This window comes from Pogona vitticeps, chromosome 1, assembly GCF_051106095.1.
Source record: "Pogona vitticeps strain Pit_001003342236 chromosome 1, PviZW2.1, whole genome shotgun sequence".
Classification (NCBI taxonomy): Eukaryota; Metazoa; Chordata; class Lepidosauria; order Squamata; family Agamidae; genus Pogona; species Pogona vitticeps.
This window is the reverse complement of record NC_135783.1, coordinates 123,308,102-123,318,149: the sequence shown is the minus strand read 5'-3', so window position 1 is coordinate 123,318,149 and position 10,048 is coordinate 123,308,102.

The following is a 10,048-nucleotide window of genomic DNA, read 5'->3' as shown; positions in this document are numbered from 1 at the left end:
GTAGATCTCCCCACATTCTATGGAGCAGGACATCTATGGGCGAAGATGGAGGTGCACTATCATGAACCTCCTTACTGTGGCTGTAAAATCCTCTTCATTTTGGTCATCAGACCACTGACATTTGCCATCCAATGTCAGTGGTCTGATGACCAAAATGAAGTGTCTCTGGTGTGAATCAAGGATAGTATCAGATCTGCCGCCACCCCCTATCTCTTGATCAGCTCACTTTCTAATTTTGTTTTTAGGAATATCTACAGTTTTTCTACACTATCCATGAAGAAGTAGTGCTCACCCTGATGAAGTAGAGTCTCCTCCACAAAACTTGCAATTTGTTTGATTTTTTTTAGTGTTCCAATTAAAGGTAATACCCGCTCTAACATTTCTGTAATCTAAAGGACCACATGGCCTTTTCCTAATTCTTATTTATTTATTTATTTATTTATTTATTTATTTATTTATTTATTTATTTATTTATTTATTTATTTATTCCCTTCCTTCCTTCCTTCCTTCCTTCCTTCCTTCCTTCCTTCCTTCCTTCCTTCCTTCCTTCCTTCTTTCTTAAATGTCCATGATGCAAGTCCATGTGTGAAGTAGTTCTATAACAACTCCAGTTGTAATTATGGTTGGGTAAAATAACTATCACTGAACAGTTAATGTTTGTGAGCCTTTTTGAGCGCAGCTGCTATGGAAGAATATCATATAAATAAATTGGTGATGATGATAAACAAAAGGTTGCTATTTTCATTTCCACTGATGTTGCTCATCCGTCACAATTCACCATTTGCCTTTCAGATTAGTTGCCTACAACGTCAGACACTCTAGATTATTTTAAAGAATAGTTCCTTAATCTTTGAGCTGAAATAAGAGAGAGAGAGAGAGAGAGAGAGAGAGAGAGAGAGAGAGAGAGAGAGAGAGAGAGAGAGTGGTGAAACATATACACTTCTGTCCTTGGGAGAAGAGTGCAGTACATTTAGCTGTTGTTCATTCCTAAATTTAGTCCAGGTTAGCTGAATCAAATGAATCCAATTTTCCAGATATTCTTCCCTGAAAACAAATGAATAAAAATTGTTTATCACATAGCATTTTATGCTCATTCAAGCAAAACCGAAAACAACCAGTCACATGAATTTAAAAAGTATCAGTATATCTGGAAATTGGATTAGAAAAGTGAAGGGCGGCCTTCACTTCTTGTAGCTTCTCAGAATTTTAAAACAGTGCCCCTTCTCCAACATTTCCTAATTTCTTTAGGGTGTCACGGGATACCTTTGAAATCATAGAAAAATTGCAGGAGACATGAAGCCGGAAAATGCCTCTCATGTTGGCACTGAACAAGCGTCTGCTCTCTGCCTCAACTTGAAAGCCCACTGGTTTCATTGGTCTTTTATTGGTAGGAAAAGTAGCAGAATTTCTCCAGTTCCCCCACACCTCAATTTCCTTCCTCCAAGTCTACCTCCATTCCAGCTCTTTTCTTCAAGAGGTTGACAGGAACAGCGTCAACATATTTGCATTCCATCTAACCCGCACCCCAGCTCTCTACTCACCGTTATGAGATCATCTGGAAGTGTTTTAGCCATATATCATAGTGTCTCCATTTATTAAGACTCATTTCTCTGCCGCTCAAAATAGTAGTCAAAAATCAAATCAAAGCTTTCCATCAACTTGCCACCCCACCTGCCTCCAGTTTCATGCCATGTATCACATGTACGTATAGGCCAGTAAAAAAGGGGGGGGGGATTATCTGGGTTCAACATTTCACCCTCCTGAAGAACACACTTCACTCTATTCATGGTCACGAATGCTAATGAAGCAGGATGGATGAGAGCAAAACAGCTGGAAAATTCTCACCTATGTGCTTGTTTTCTAAAATAATTTAACATCTTTAATGGGAACAGTCTGTCTCATAGGGTGGGAAATAACTCTTCAGTCGGTAGTACTTTCAGTGTTTTGAGTTGTCAGAACTTGTATTTTTGAAGACAGCAAAATCATTTCTTTTTAAGAGAAACTTTGCTCAGCTGTGTTTCCTGTTATGTCCAGGGAGGAGGGACCTCTGCTGAGTGGAAAGCTGAGAGAAAGTGGGATAAACAAGCATGCAACCCAAGCATGCCTGTTGGATCAGAAGTAAATCCCATGGGTTTTCGTGAGATAGCACTGACTAGACAAGTATCTACATTCACACTTTGGCCTAGTTTACAGAGGACAGTCCTCTTAGCTGAAGATGTCCTCTATTTATTTATTTAGATTTATTTTTTAAAAAATATTTGTATCCCACTTTTCTCCTCAAAAGGATCCAAGGCAAGCAGTTTAGTCCAACTCCAGTTCTTAAATCCAATTGGCAGGTCTATGTAGCATAGACCAAGTTGAATCGGCATAACTTACGTAAGTGTCAACTTACCCCGGCTTCAGTGATCCAATGTTTCTTTTGACTACTAATGGATTTAGGCCAAAGGACTCCAAGAAGCTGGGGTAGCAGGAGGAGTCTTCAAGTTACTGCCTCAAAAGTTAGCAGCTGGAGAGCAGACTAAGGAAGCATGTCCTGTAGGTCACCTGGCCACCATCCTTTCCATTATGAGAAGATGCACCGCATTTATGTTTAAATCAAAGGAATTATTGATACAGATGTTGATATAAGATCAACAGCCTATGCCACATCAATGCAAGTAAGTGCCATCTCTTTTGGTGACTCTTGCCCTTCTCCCAAGTGGTCACTCTAATAAGACCATAAACTCGGGTTCTCGCTAGCACTTCCTGTTCATGAGGGTTTTCTGTCTCCTGAAGAACACAGATGCAGCTTTTTCTGGGCATCTGACAAAATAGAAATAATGATGTAGGAATACAGGAAAATAAAGCACAATGTTGAAACAACGCCAGGTCATTTTGAAAATAGATCCCAAGAAATAGAAAACAGTGGGGAGGAGGGAATAATCAGAATATACTAGTTGCAGCTTGATTTGACTGTCTTGTTAAAATTTAAATGACTTTGCCTGAAAGGACATTAGAGTACACATCTGTTGGACCTCTCTAACAATACTGGTGTACCGGTGTGTGGGTGTGTGCGCGCACGTGTGAACACATGCCTACAATAGAAATATTCAGCCAGGCTACTTTCCCTGGGAATAAGGACTGCCAGGTTTTAGGGTGTTGCAGAGTTTTGAATTTCTGGTAAAATTTCTCTCTCTCTCTCTCTCTCCCCACAGTAGATGTACAGAGATCCATCAAGGAGAATAGCTATAAGTTCCCTAGAAACCACCCCTTTCTCATTAATTGGTACTTCTAATCTCAATAACTCTCTCTAACATGTTTACAGAAGAAAGAAGAAAACAACATTTTTACTTACAATTGCTTGAAATTACAGACTTGTGTCTAGCGCTTTCTTTATTGAACACATACTAAGAACCAACTGATTAGATCATTATCAGCAAACAACTGCCACTGACAGACAAAAGAGAAAAATAGAACACTCAGCTGATAGGTTCTCTTTGTATTCAAAAACAGGAAGGAACAATTGAGGTTGTAAATAAAATTCCAATATAGGGCACCAGCTGAAGCTTCAGGATATTGTTATGGTTCCCTGCGTCTATGGGCTAGTAGACAAATCTCAGTGCAATGGAAGAAAGTTTGTTTTTTGTGTGAGGTGACTTTAAAGCCGGGGAAGCCAATCTCTGCCTATTTCTGACTGGCATCTTGGCTGACATTACTGGCTAAATGTGTTGCACTTATGCTAGGACAGGATATCAAAAAGCCATGAGCCAAGGGAGGGGACTAGAAAGATGACTGGTGGGTTAATGCAACTTGATCCCTTGTACCATTTGGAGCAAAGCAGGGGTTGCACAATGAGAGTTGCAAAAGCATTCACAACAGCAGTGCAAATTCTACCCCTGGTGGCCATTGGTTAGATTATCTCTTCAAATTTATCAAGCAAGGAGCTGCCAGGTATTCCATCTATCCCTTCCCCCTTGTGTGTCCCAACTCATTGTAGTTATCTTCTTGGTCAGTTTAAGTTCAGTGAAAGAGAAGTGGTATCAGATATCAATTCTTTTCCCTCCCCCCTCCAGCATAACATTTAACTAACCGTAGCCTAAATATTTCTGGAAATGTTATTTTTCTTCATACGGGCCTCATTTGAAAGCCTTCAAGGTTATATACATAAACATATATTTTAAGAATTATTCTCACAAAAAGTGCAGTGTGTTTCTTTTTCTGCCAGTTTCTTAATAAAGAAAAATGCAAAATGGTTTCCACATGCAGCCAGAAAATAACTGAAATGTTGCTTTCCCATTTGCTTGACACTTGAGACTTATTTATTAGATGATATGTTTGGACGTAACAACAGTTGCTGCACTTTTTATTAGAGAAGCCATGTATACTATTCTCTCAAGCTTGGACTATAACTTTTAAAAAGGATGAATATAATGGCATGCTGAAGCCACCCATAACTGAGCAATGGTAGGCTCCTGGTATGAGATGTAGAGCTTCATTCGTAGAAATGAGTTGTTTCACTGCTTTCCCTTTTGCACAAGGTGGTGCCCATGCCATCTTTGTCCAAGGGGAAGTTGGGTTCTGACACTGGCCCGGTTTAAGCCTGTGCAATGGCAGGCCCAGGGGCACAGCATAATTTCACTGGCAGAGCATTCCAACAATGCTCAGCAGGATCTTGGCCCTCATGTGTACCTCCTTGGATGCCTGCAATATGTAAAGCATAAATGCAACTAAAGGATTTTAGGTATAGCTAAAGAACAGAAAAGAACACTTACTAGAGAAATGAGCTTGGATGTGGTTTTGTACAATATGCACCTTTCATGTGGGATTATCCAAAGTTCTGTGTCAGAGTATATGACTTCCATCCAAAACAAGAGTGGGCTAAATGCGGTCCTTTGGGAGCATTTTCACATCCCTTGAAGCCATCCCAGAGCTTCCTCCTGTAAAATAAAAGCATGTTATGTATATGGTGAGAAAAGGCTAATTTCTACTCCATGGTTTCTATCTTGGGTAGATCACTCAGTAGTAGAAAACTCAGTAGTAGTAGTTGGCACTGGTTACTTGGTTGGTTGGTTGGTTGGTTGGTTGGTTGGTTGGTTGGTTGGTTGGTTGGTTGGTTGGTTGGTTGGTTGGTTGGTTGGTTGGTTGGTTGGTTGGTTGGTTCGTTCGTTCGTTCGTTCGTCCGTCCGTCCATTAAAAGTGCAGTTTTTGCTCTTTTTCCCACCCAATGTAGTACACTGCAGTTGTTGACCATGGTATAAAATATCCCATGTTCAAAGCCATAGCATCTCCTGGTAGGACTTGGAAAGATCCTGGCATGGAAACCTGCAGAGATGCTGCCAGTAATTAGAGACTATATGGAACTAGATGGATTAGTCTAAGGGAGCTTCCTAGGTACCCAATTTTACTTTTTTTCATTTGCATGCTATATGCTTATCAGGTTGGACCCCCATTAAACACAACAAGACATGAGTATGTCTTCCTTTACATCAGAGATAGCTAGCCTTGGGTCCCTCTTGCTATTTAGGACTACAGCTCCCATAGTCCATTATCATTAGCTATGGCATCTAGGGAACCTGAGAGTGGTAATCCCTAAAACATTTGGGAGGCACCAGGTTGCCTATCCCTGCTTTACATCATGCACTTGACATATGTCTTTAGACACCCTGTGTTTGCTTGTTTGTTTGGTATGGCAGTGAGAACAATTTCTGTTCTGATTTCTGTTAAAATTACTAGGTTTCCAATGACAGATGCTGTCTTTTGGAGCGGAGCAAAGGAAGAAGGGGGTGGGGGAGAGAATCTCTTTAATGCTCTTAGGCAAGGATGGGTGTATTTCCCTCAGAATCCAGCCTTTCATGAAAGCATTTCCTTCCCTTTGATGCAGTTGTACAGTAACTGAAAACATCATCCTTGTTCAGCCACTGAAACTGAACCAGCGTTTCATCCTTGTGCGACAGCGACAGTTTAGCCAGGGAGATGGCCTACACAGCTGGAAGGTATCCATGACATTAAACAGTTCACAGGGCTATGAAGTGCTGAGAGCGCTCACACCGAGCAACAGGCCACAGGAATGCAAATCATCTGAAACGCCAAGAGTGGAGCTAGCAGGTGGCCTCCCTTATTCATCTGATGTCAACACTCTCTCCAGAGCAAGCCTTTCTAACATCTGCGTGGGCCCACTGTGGCCTTTAATTAAAGATAAACGCAGCAATTCCATGGGTTGATGGACAATTAATATCCTAAGGAATATGTTTTTCTGCCCCAAGAAAAATTGTTGTTATGGGCCTTCAAGACGCTTCCAACTTATGGCACCTCTAGTAGAGTCATCAAGGTGTGTTAGATAAAAGAATGACTTAGCTTTGCTGTCCCCTAGAGACTTCTCACAGAGGTTTGAACTCAGGTCTCCTGAGTCCTAGTCTGACACTCTGTTCAGTACACCACACTGGCTTTCTCATAGAGAAGTCATACATCAAATACGTAAGCAATCATAATTGTGTGATTAGATAGAATTTTATGTGCATTGTCACTCAACCACCCCAAACTGCTTTGCGGCTACTGCTCTCCATTCTATATGCAGTTTCCTTGGCACTAAAATATCAGAAACTGTTCTTATACCTTGAGAGAAGCAGTCCTTAAATCTAGCTGTTCCCAGTTATGTTGGATTACAACTTCCATCATTCCCAGGCAGCATGGTCGTTAACCATGCTGGCTTGGGAATGATGGGAGTTGTAATCCAGCACTACTTTGAAGGCGTAACTAAGTTTGGAAAGAGTGTTTCAAGGGAATAATTTGTGCTTTTAAAAGCCTTATAATGAACATTTATGCCTTTGAAATATTTCCTCTACCGAAACAGCATTTGAATGGAAACATTTATTCTGGAAGAGAGTTTTACAGAGTTAAACCTGTACAAGTCATGGAAATGATCATCATATTTAATGGCATTTCCCATCCTCCACTGCGCCAATCAGCAGCAAGAACCATCTGTGTGTGTAAGGCTACCACCCAAAAAATCATAATTGAATCTGTTCAGTAATGGATAACAAAACATTGGAAAACATGTCTACTATATCTGCCACCCCTTTGAAAAATGGAATTCCTCAACATTTCTTTTTTTCAAGTATAATAAATCCTGAAATAAAGTAAGAGTAATGTAAGCACCAGAAGCGACATTCTTCAAACATTTTTATTAGGCTTTCATTTCAATGCATTTTTCACAAAAATTAAATTAACTTTGCCTCAGTAACATCCTTGAAAAGGTAACTCTTCCCAAAGACCTTGATTCAGAGAAAGCATATTAACCTTCTGTCTAACTGACCATTTTCAACAGCATGCTGTATTATACCATTTGTGATTTTCATAATGGAATTTATTTAACGCAATAACTAAAATAAATACAGCTGAATCCAGCCTTAGTCTGAATTCCTAAACTCATTGTCCATGTACTTAATGTCATAGGATATAGTAGGATTTTTTTTCTGGGTAAACCTGTGCACCAGTCTACATACTAATAACATTGGACTATTTACTTTACTTCCCATTGAACTAGTATCCTTGGAGCTACACAATCAAAATTAGGCCCTTTTTCATTAAAAGTGGTTCTGAACTGTGGAAATAAGGATACAGGACAGCAAAGAATATGGAGGTAGCTGTTGACACCTCAATATTCTCTGTGGATGGAAGCAATTTTGGAACTCTCAGAGGACAAAGAGACAAGTCATGGTAGTAGATCAATGGTTCCAAACCTTGCGTCCCCAAAGGTTTTTGGACTAAAACTCCCAGAAGCCTTCACCAGTAGCTGTGCTGGCTGGGATTTCTGGGAGTTGCAGTCCAACATCTGGAAATCATTGTATTAGATGATTCCATGTTGAGGAGGACAAAGGAAGAAAATTGTAGAGCTAACAGGACATCTTGAGAGATGTGCTATCTCTCTGATGTGAAGATCCAGGGTGTGCCAGGGAGTTTGCCAAAATTCATCAAGCCCACTGACCATTATCCATTCCTTCTGATCCACATGAGAACAAATGATGCTTGCTAGACACCATATATTGCCAAGTGACATTGAGGCTTGTGACAGGAAGGACTTTGTGGGGCAATCAGCTTTGTTCCCAGATTGTTAAGGTTCCTCTGCTCTAACCATGCCTCCTGCAAATCTGGACAGTGAGAGTAGAGCTATCTTAACAAGCTGCAAACAGGACTTTTGAATGCCAATTTCCTCCACTCTCTCTGCTGACTGCTGTGTGATTGGACTGAAACGAATTAACATGTGGAGACCAGACTTCCTGGATGTAACTTCACAATGGATCCATTTGCATTTTTCCTGCTATGTAGTTTCACCCTAAATATCCTTTTCTTAAATGTCCTTGCAATAAAGCCGTTTTTCCTCCTAGACCAGTCTTTGTTGATTTATGTGCACTGCACAACTACCACTTTCTCTGTCCATGCACTATAGTTCCCAAAAAGCATTGGAAGTGGTGCATGGGGGAGGGGGGAGAAATGGGAGGAAGCAATTAAGAATCCTTTTTGGAAAAAAAATCCAATAATTCATAATTGCCAAGACACTTTAAAATCAAACTGAGTGCAGTTCACCTTTTTCCCACAACTAGAATATGAGCTTGTATGAAAACAGCATAACTTTAAAATACCTTTGCTATCTAAACATTTATTTTACATGTAGTTTGCAATAAATATTCCTCAGGCTTCAATAGGAAGCAATATCTTTTGCTTTCAGTAGGATCAACTCAAGTGTGTTCAGGCTTGTAATCTTATTTAATTGCTTCCTCCCCCCCTTTTTTGGTGCATGCTACTTCACCCCCCCCTTCCTGTTCTTCTTGCAGAACACTCATCCTCCACATCCCATCTTTCCATTCTCGCAAAACATCCCAACAGTTCACTGCAAAAGTTTACAATGTGTGATGTGACAATTCCCATGCAACAGTTCACTATGTCTAGCTCTGAAATCCTTCCTAACCCTTTCTGGAAAATGAATAACTTTGGTCACTAAATGTTTTGGGAAAGAAAGAAAGAAAGAAAGAAAGAAAGAAAGAAAGAAAGAAAGAAAGAAAGAAAGAAAGAAAGAAAGAAAGAAAGAAAGAAAGAAAGAAAGAAAGAAAGAAAGAAAGAACCCAAAGATGGATGTCCAAGAATATATAATAAGTCACAAGAGCATCTCTCCAGAATACTACCTTTTGGATATTTATTTATACAGACCAAAAACAAATCTTATGGGCAAGAGAGAGACATATGCTGGTTCCATTCAGAACTGGAAAGAGCTAGTGTTTGTGTGAGTCAGTGTGACTCAGAAGCATTAAGTAAAGGTCAGAGCCATAGGACTGTTCCCTGGAGAACGCATGTCTCTGAACAGCATGATCACATCCAAATATTTAAATAGTTGTTGTCATTGGCATCGTCATTGGCGACAGTATCATCATAATCATCTGTTCAGAACTGCAACTAGCCAAAACATGAATGAAATACTTGCATGTTCAAAACATGAACCTCCCTGATTTTAGAGTAACCAGGTATCTTACCATGTTTTCCACCAGTACTCAAAATAAATATAGCACTTGAGTGGTTTGTCAGGTTTAGAGAATTAAGTATTTTGATTCCAAATTAGTACTTAGGTTACTAGCTGGTGGATCTTATCAACATGGAGTGTTCACCTTAATTTAGTCACTTTCGCATTCTAATACTGTACAGGCGTACATTGGTTTATGACATTCATGCATTCTCCGGAACATTATGTAATGCGGAAATTCATAAACTGAAATGCCAATTGCCATAGGAATGGGGGCAGCACTACAAACCTCCAAGGACAATGCATCCTGGGGAAACTTTCTTCGCAAACCGAAAAGAACTGGAAAAAACAAGTAAAGCAAGGCATTATTTTCTATGGATTTCCCTTCATAATTCTAAAGTTATATTAACCGAGGTGTTTGTAAACTGAGGTACTACTTTATTGTGTCCGTACAGCTTTGAAATGTTGTGAAACCTTAGCAATAACAATTACATTTGCTTGATATATTCTTAACAGTCGATTAAAGGTATCACCTATTCCTGTATATGATAGCTTAAT